The following is a 9,506-nucleotide window of genomic DNA, read 5'->3' on the forward strand; positions in this document are numbered from 1 at the left end:
AACTCGATTCTAAAAAGAAACGGGCAGCATTTCCCCTGATTTTACTATTCCCTCAAGCCTACTATAGGCGAGATACAAACATAATACAATCAGCAACTCAAAACCAACCTAATTACAATCCGGGACCTTAAATACAACAACCCCCCCAAATATACCATAATACACCCAATCAACAAGTTACCAATTAGCATGTAACTACAACAACGAGCGACCAACCTACTACCCTACCACATGTGGTGTTTCTCCACGTCCTTTTTAGCCTTCCAAACTCCATAAATCAGCATCACAATAGACAACCCAAAAGCAACACGAAACAACCCACAAAACAGTCCACTACAAGTCAAATAACTCAAACTCACGGCTTTCGATCGCCGTTCCGTGAGGTTTAACCTTTAGGAAATGAATTTATCAACTTTTCTTGATATTTTAAAGCTTAAATACAGAAATTAGGAATTTTTATTAACTATTAAATACATTCCAAAACTCAAACTACAAAGAAAGAGAGAGGCGATATAGCGATACTTACGTCGTAGGGATCGTTCTGATGTTATCGCTTCTCGATTTCGTACCCGAGATGTTAGTATTATTTGAAGCACTATTAGAGAGCTCAAGGACTATTTTTATGGTTCTCTCTGGTCAGAATCTGTGTAAAACTGAAGAGAGAGAGACAGAGACAAGTTAAAACATATATAACAACTTTTGAAAAGTCAAAAGGTGCCAGCTTGGGACCCTCTGATTCGCCCATTTTCCGATGCTTATATATTTTTATCTGGATATCATATGAATGAACGGTTAAGAGAGTTGGAAACTACATTCCAAGATCTTCAATTTGGTATATAATATGTCCCAAAAAGATCTCATATAGCACACAAAATTTATTTCTCAAAAAGCTCTGTTACAGGGAAAATCCTTAGTTGGTTTTTCCGCAACTTTAATCTCATTTTCCCCAAACTTTATATGTTTTATCCAAACATCATATATAGTCATATTATGACTTTAAACTCATTTAAATCATTATTAATAAGTCTCATATTAATTATACGTCACCTTGGAACGCACTAGGTGTAACAATCTTCCCCCCTTAGAAACATTCGTCCTCGAATGTTAAACTCTCAGATATTTATAAAAACTTTTGGCAGAGTCTTCTCTGTAATAACACCAATGGTCTCACACGATTAATGACATTAACTAACATAAGAATAAATTACCATATACGTACCTAATGCTGTGATGTCTTAGTCTGATCCTCCTCCGGAAGCGGAAACAAGTGAGGATACCTAGACTTCATATCTTCTTCAGCTTCCCAAGTCATCTCCTCCATTTTATTGTTCCTCCAAAGTACTTTAATTGAAGATGCGTCTTTAGTTCTCAATCTCCGAACCTGTTTATCTAGTATAGCAATGAGAGCTTTCTCATATGATAGATGTTGTGTGACCTAAACATCGTCAACTGGAACGACTCTAGAAATATCTCCAATACACTTGAGGAGCATATATACGTGAAAAACTAGATGTACTGACTCCAAGTTGGAAGGAAAGTCTAACTCATATGCTACCTGACCTACTCTGCGTATGATCTTATAAGGTCCGATGTACCGGGGGCTAAGCTTTCCTTTCTTACCGAATCTCATAATGCCTTTCATCGGTGATACCTTTAGGAATACCCAGTCATCTACCTGAAACTTCAAGTCTCGTCGTCGATTATCTTCATATGACTTCTGATGACTCTAAGCTGCTAATAGCCTTTCCCGTATAAGCTTAATCTTCTCAACTGCCTGTTGTACCAAATCTGGTCCTACAAACTTAGTTTCCCCAACTTCGAACCATCCGATAGGTGACCTACACTTTCGTCCATCAAAAGCTTCGTATGGAGCCATCCGAATGCTGAATGATAACTATTATTATATGCGAACTCAATAAGTGGAAGATGATCATCCCAGGTACCCCTGAAGTCCATCACACAAGCCCGTAGCATATCTTCCAGTGTCTGAATAGTACGCTCAGCCTGACCATCTGTCTGGGGATGAAATGCTGTACTAAGACTCACTTGAGTCCCCAATCCTTTTTGGAAGGACCTCCAAAAATTAGCTGTAAACTGAGAACCTCTATCTGAGATAATAGATATAGGGACACCATGAAGTCGTACTATCTCCTTAATGTAAATCCTTGCATAATCCTCTGCTGAATACGTAGTCCTGACAGGCAGAAAATTGGTTGATTTTGTAAGTCTATCAATAATAACCCAAATAGAATCGAACTTACGCTGGGTACGAGGTAAGCCTATGATGAAATCCATGTTAATCACTTCCCATTTCCAAGTCGGAATCTCTATAGCCTGCAATAATCCACCAGTTTCTGATGCTCAATCTTAACCTGCTGACAATTAGGGCACTGAGCAACAAACTCTGCTATATCCTTCTTCATTCCGTCCCACCAGTATATTCCCCCGATATCATGATACATTTTCGTCGCTCCTGGATGAATAAAATAATGAGAATAATGAGCTTCTCCCATAACCTGCTGGCGCAACCCTACTACATTAGGAACACAAAATCGACATCGATATCTGAGGACTCCATCTCATGTAATCTCCAATGGTGTCTTCTCCTTTTAAGGGGTTGTATCTCTGTAGTGAGCTAGCACAGGATCTTCATAATGGCGTTCCTTCACTTCAGTTACTAGAGAGGATGTTGCCGTGTCCTGAATAGTAACTCCGGTACCACCTGAATCTAATAATCGAACTCCAAGATTAGCTAGCTGATGAGTCTCACAAGCTATCTCACTCTTCTCTGGCTGTAAATATGATAAGCTACCCATAGATCTACGGCCGAGGGCGTCGGCTACTATATTCGCCTTTCTTGGATGGTATAAAATATCAACATCATAGTCTTTTAGTAGCTCCAACAACTGCCGCTGACGTAAATTCAATTCCTTTTGCTTGAATATATACTGAAGGCTTGTATGGTTTGTATAAATATCAACATGAATGCCATACAAATAGTGCCTCCACATCTTTAGTGCATTAATCACCACGGCTAACTCTAAATCGTGGGTCGGGTAATTCTTCTCGTGGTTTCTTAGTTGTCTAGAAGCATAAGCTATAACCTTATCATGCTGCATCAGTACACAACCCAATCCAACGCCCGAAGCATCACAATAGATAGCATAACCATCGGTCCCTTCTGGAAGTGTCAGAACCGGTACTGATATCAATCTGTCTTTCAATGCCTGGAAACTCCGCTCACAAGCATCAGTCCACTGAAACTTGGTTGCCTTCTGAGTCAACTTTGTCAATGGTGCTGAAAGGGAAGAAAACCCCTCTACAAATCTCATGTAATAACCTGCCAAACCCAGGAAGCTACGAACCTCTGTCGGTGTCGTGGGTCTTGGCCAAGTCTTCACTGCCTCAATCTTCTGTGTATCGACCCGGATACCCTCACCCGAAATAATATGACCAAGGAAGGCTACAGAATTCAACCAAAATTCACATTTAGAGAATTTTGCATACAACTTCTTTTCTTATAGATCTCTAAGCACAGTATGCAAATGATCTGCATGCTCAGCCTCTGAATGAGAATAAACCAAAATGTCATCTATAAATACAAACACGAACAGATCTAGAAAGGGTCTGAACACACGGTTCATCAAGTCCATGAATATCACTGGGGCATTGGTCAAACCGAACGACATAACACGAAACTCAAAGTGCTCGTATCTGTTCCTGAATTCTGTCTTCGGAATATCTTTCTCTCTAACCCTTTCCTGATGGTACCCTGACCTCAAGTATATTTTCGAGAAACACATGGCACCCTGCAACTGATCAAATAAATCATCAATCCTCGAGAGCGAGAACTTATTCTTGATCGTCGCCTTATTCAACTGTCTGTAATCAATACACATCCGTAAGGAACCATCTTTCTTTCTCACAAATTACATAAGTGCTCCCCACGGTGATGTACTGGGTCCGATAAAGCTTTTTTCAAGCAAATCCCTAAGTTGTTCTTTCAACTCTCTCAGCTCTACAGGTGCTGTGAGCACCGAATTTTTGCCCTAATATAAAATTACTCCTAAAAAATCCAAAAAATAGCTTTAATTTTTTTTATTATATATTTTTACTTAGTTTGCTTTGTACGTATTCATGTTTGATGCATTTTTAAGTTGCATTTTAAATCCTAAAAAAAATACAAAATATTTTTAATTTTTACATTATTTAGATTTTAATTGCATACAATTGCATTTGTAAAATACTAAAATACCAAAATACCAAAATATACATTAGTAACTCTACATGCATTCTTAGGCTAGTTAATTAATTAGGTCATTAGTCAATTAATGAGTAAAATATATATAATAGTTTAGCCAGACAAAGTGGTTTAGTCAAGCCCATCCTTTTAGAAGCCCAATTTCCATGACCCACCTGGCCCAACCGGATCCCCCCTCTCTTTAAAACACCCATTTTCCCAAACCCTAAAGGAGAGAAGAAGAAGATCAGATGCCTCCCTTTCAAAAAAACTCTAGCAGCTTTCCCCCTTCACCTCTCCGCCAGCAGCCATCCCCATTTCCCTTCACTCTCACCCTCGTTCCCATCTCTCTCACCCCTTTTTTCGTTACGATGAAACTCGCTAGAAGTCGGCGAAACTGTAGCTCCCATTTGGTTCATTAATGGTGTTTCAGATCTAACAAGATCTGGCTGGCTTTGTTCTTGTTTTGCCGGCCAATCATTCATCATCGTTTATTTGCTCACTGCTATAAGTGAATGCGGATGAAGAAAGCTCCAAACCAGTTACATGCTCGAGCTTTTTCTGGATTTAAGTCGAGTCCGACGTTACTGCGCTGCTGTTGTATCTGCCGATCTCTGCTTGTGCCGAGCTCCGTCTCATTCTCTTAGTCTTTACGTGGCACCTTAAGCAATCTGTGAATTTTAGGTATGTTTCTTTAGCTTTGTATTATAATTTCGAAAGCAATACCAGTCGGGTAACTTATGACTCTCAGCTATTGTTTTGTGTTCGCTGATTTTAGGGGAGGAAAAGGGATTATATATTTGCTCTAATACATGTTTTGTGAAATAGTGGTGCTAGTGTGGCTTGAAATTTTTGGTGCATTTCTTCAATATTAGTTGTGGAAATGCTGCATACTGACTGTTTTGGTCTTTGTATCTATAGAATTTTTTATAAGTAATTTAAGTCTGGATTTGCTCATTTTTAATGAGTTCTCAATTCAGTATCTCGATTAAGGATGAACGCAATGATTAATTTAGAATGAATAGAGTCTATAAATCTGTATAGGTGCGTGATTGTTGAGATGAACATGAGCATTAATTTACTGAAATAGACAATAAAAGAAAATAGGTACAAAAGATATAACTTCTTTGCTTGGCTTGTAATCTGAAGCTATATTTAAAGATAGGTAAGTTTACTGAAGAAATTTGTGGATAAAATTAGTATTGTTTTGATCTTTGTATCTAGAATTGTTTTAACTATCATGAACATTCGTAGTTTTGCTTTAGGCGCGATTAATAAATCATCGTGGCCATGGGTACGGTTCCCGTGGCATGGTCACGATACGTAAACCCCATTCGGGTGTGCATTTCATGTGACCCGATCATAACTTTTAATAATAATTAAAATTAACATGTTATAAATTGCGGGTGCGTTATACGTGACGCGGTTCGCAATATGTACAAAAACAAATAAGTGCGCGACATCACGACTTGTTCAAATAAATTCTATAAACACTAAAAAGGTAATTTATTTAATTGAAAGCGGTTAGAAGTTAAAAATGTACAATATGTTCTAAATGTGTAATTAATCAGATAATTAGGCCAATTATTAATAGTTAAGCGACCGTGCTAAAACTACGGAACTCGGGAGTGCTTCATACCTTCTCCCGGATTAATAGAATTCCTTACCCGGTCTTCTATGTTTGCAGACCAAAAAAAAAAAAAAGTCAAATTTCCTCTATTTGGGATTTCAAAATAAATCGGTGACTTGGGACACCATAAATTATTTTAAGTGGCGACTCTGATCAAATAAATAATCTCACTTCGATTAATGTTACTTTAATTGGAAAAACTCCCCTACCCCCCCTCCGGAAAAAAGGAGGTGTGACAGTTCTGGCGACTCTGCTGGGGACAAGAACCCAGAATCTCTGGTTCGGGGTTCAGAATTCGAGCTTAGAATAACTGTTATGATTGGCTTTCATGATTGTCTGATTTTTACGTGTTTGAGTCTAATGTGCTAAATGTCGCTTTTTTTACCGCTTTGATATTGTGTGAATTGTATATAAACTGTTACGAAACCCTTCTTCTCTCTGAGTCTTCTAAATCTTCTGGGAAGCGTGCGCTTCGCGTGGCTTCTTTTCTGTTAGAGTCATATCCTAATTTTAGAACGAGGTTCGGACAAGTTGCAAAGCTGGTGAAGCTTATGTATTCCCAGTATGCTGCCCCCCTTCCCCTCCCGGCTCGAGTTGTCCGCTCGGGTAAGCCAGGTCTAGAACAATACACCCAGGATTTAATCTTAGAATAACATAGCCTCATGCCGGATCCCTAGTAGGAACGTTTGTTTGCATCACGTGCATTTGACTTTGGGACTCAACACATGGGTTGGGTCCGTCTAGGACAGGTGTACCCAAATTAAAAAGACCATCCTGATGCATCTTACGTGCTACTTGCGCATCTGTCTGTTTCGGCTTGCATGTTGACTGGCTTCTAGAATAGGGGAGGAAAATCAGAAAAAAAAAAAAAAGAAAATCACAAAAAACAAAAATAAAAGTGAGAGGTAGGTGTTTGAAAAATTTCGAAACTCTGCCGAAATTTAAAAAAAATAGAGAAAGAAAATAAGTCAATGTTTTCAAAAAGTCACATTTTCCCCTGTTCCGTCAAAACTGGCAGAACTACGCGGGTCTGATTCTCATCGGATGTGAGATACGTAGGCAAACCTAATCGGTTTCGGCCCCCATTTTTTTAAAATTCAAAAATATTTTCCTTTAATTTCTTCTTTAGGAGTCTTTTTTTAGAAAGTCCCAAACAAATAAAAAATAAAAACAAATTTAAACCAAAAAATATTTTATTTGTAGGAGTCTTTCATTAGAAAAAGAAAACAAATGAAATCAAAATCCAAAAACATATTTTCTACCTTTTTTAGAAGTTTTTTCCCAAAATTCAAAAATAAAAAATCAAAAATACAAAAAATATTTTCTTTCTTCTTTAGAAGTCTTTCTTTTCAAAAATCAAAAAAAAAAAATCGAAATCCAAAAATATTTTCTTTCTTATTTATAAGTCTTTCTTTTAGAAATTAGAAAAAAAAGAGTTAGTTTATTTTTTTTATTCCTGATCTTCCCGAACTACGCACGATCTAATTCATGTTCCCACATGATACGTAGGCAACCCACATCAGGTTCGATCGACCAAAAAAAAATGAAAAAAAAATAAAAATGAAGATGATAATAAGGACCGACTGAGTCCACTCTAACGTGTCTCTTGTTTTGAATCATAGAAGAAAGTTTGAGGTGGTCGGTTTGTGGTAAGCTATCAACACAAGATCCAAAGGAAAAATGTCATTGACAACTGACATTGAAGCTGTTATGAGTGGTCAAGAGACTCAGGGTCAGAGGGTTCAACAAGAGTCTACTATGGTTGAGGAAAATAGAATACTGAAACAGCAAATGACTGAAATGTGTCAAGCATCAGCCAATGGTCAAGGACCACTCCTTTCTTATGTTTTCCCAAAATTCACACCCATCTCGACTACTACCACTCATATCTCATTGTCTGATCGATCCTATCCATTTGGGTTCAGTCTTTATCCCAACTGTACGACTACAGCTGGAACTTCTGTTGCGCGCTCACAAAGTGTGCCATTGATAACCAATCAGACAATCACTACTGTTATGCCCGTTTTCACTATCCCACAGCTAATAGTGGTATAAAAGAAAAGTCATGAGTCACAATTTGCTACCCATCAAGGACAATACCATTCTCCTGAGTACCACTCGTATCTATTTGATCTTCTTTCAAAGATTGAGAAGCCTGCCCAAAAGATGGCACAAGAAGAAATGACCCAAAGAGTGAAAAGCTTAGAACAAAAGTTGAAAAACATGCAAGGGTTGGCAGGTCAGAAGAGTATTGCCTTCAAGGATCTATGTATGTTTCCCGGTGTTCGTTTGCCACTTGGTTTCAAGAGTCCCAAATTTGAAAAGTATGATGGACATGGAGACCCCATAGCCCACCTTAAAAGGTATTGCAATCAGCTAAGAAGTGTGGTGGGAAAATAAGAACTAGTAATGGCTTATTTTGGGGAAAGCCTGACAAGGGTAGTCTCTGAATGGTTTATGGATCAAGAAACCTCTCACTGGCATATCTGGGATGACATGGCCTAGGCCTTTGTCAAACAGTTCCAATACAACATCGATATCGCCCCAGACCGCAATTCCCTTTCAAACTTGAAGAAGAAACCAACTGAAAGTTTCAGGGAATATGCCATTAAATGGAGAGAGCAAGCGGCTAGAGTTAAGCCACCCATGGATGACCACGAGCTAATTCACTGTCTTTCTTCAAGCTCAAGAGCCAGATTATTTTTAAAACATGATGTCCGCAGTGGGCAAATCCTTCTCGGAAGCAATCAAAATTGGGGAAATGGTTGAGAATGGACTTAAGACAGGCAAAATTATAAGTCAAGCAGTTCTCAAAGCTGCAACTCAGGCTGTCCAGATTGAATCTGATAATTTTAGTGACACGAATGAGAAGGATGAAGAAACCATGATGACAATAAGGTCGAGAAGAGGTCCTAGGAGAACATCTCGAAGGTATGAGCAGCCTCATCAGGTTTCCGATGATTCCCCTGAGCACTACTATCCACCTCAGAACCCACAATACTCTATTGCTCCACTCAGTATGTTGTCCAGCCACCAAGACACCCTAGAAAGCGAGCACCAGCACCGCAAAATCTCCACCAGCCTCCACAAAATTTTCAAGAGCCCTATAACCCACATCCAAGCCAGGGGTATAGAGGGGAACAAAGGTTGAAAGATAATTTTACACCAATAGGAGAGTCCTATGCAAGTATGTTTGAGAAATTAAAGCATTATGACATGATTGCACCTATTCCTCCAAATAATGTGGACCCACGTGCAAGAAGCTTTGACCCTTCTAAAAGGTGTGAATACCATTCCAATGCCTAGGGGCACAATATTGAAAGTTGTCGGGATTTGAAAAGAAAAATAAAAAGGATGATCCAGGAAAAACTGATTGTGATCCAAGATAATGACACCCAGAATATCATGCAAAATCCTTTACATGCACATGATGATGCACACTTTGTGGGGATGATGTGTGGTGACATAAAGTATGAGAATCCTCTCGGGAACTTGCCAACTGAAATTGGAGAAGGCCATGGTGATTCTGATGAGCAAATTTGTGGCTAAATGTCAAGCTTAGCAATTGAAAAGTCATTCCCTCCTCACTAGGAAGGAATCTTGGTAGCTTGTTTTGATGTTTTTTGTATTACCTGG

General features: G+C 38.7%; 1 long non-coding RNA gene across 1 annotated transcript; it reads left to right on the forward strand.

Moving 5' to 3' along the window:
* The first annotated feature begins 7,301 nt into the window (after positions 1-7,301).
* On the forward strand, positions 7,302-8,116 carry LOC138893447 (uncharacterized). Its single transcript, XR_011408994.1, has 2 exons — positions 7,302-7,715; positions 7,941-8,116. It is a non-coding gene; the product is annotated as an uncharacterized lncRNA (long non-coding RNA).
* Positions 8,117-9,506: the final 1,390 nt, after the last annotated feature.

Source organism: Nicotiana tomentosiformis, chromosome 6 (genome assembly GCF_000390325.3).
Source record: "Nicotiana tomentosiformis chromosome 6, ASM39032v3, whole genome shotgun sequence".
NCBI classification, from domain to species: domain Eukaryota; kingdom Viridiplantae; phylum Streptophyta; class Magnoliopsida; order Solanales; family Solanaceae; genus Nicotiana; species Nicotiana tomentosiformis.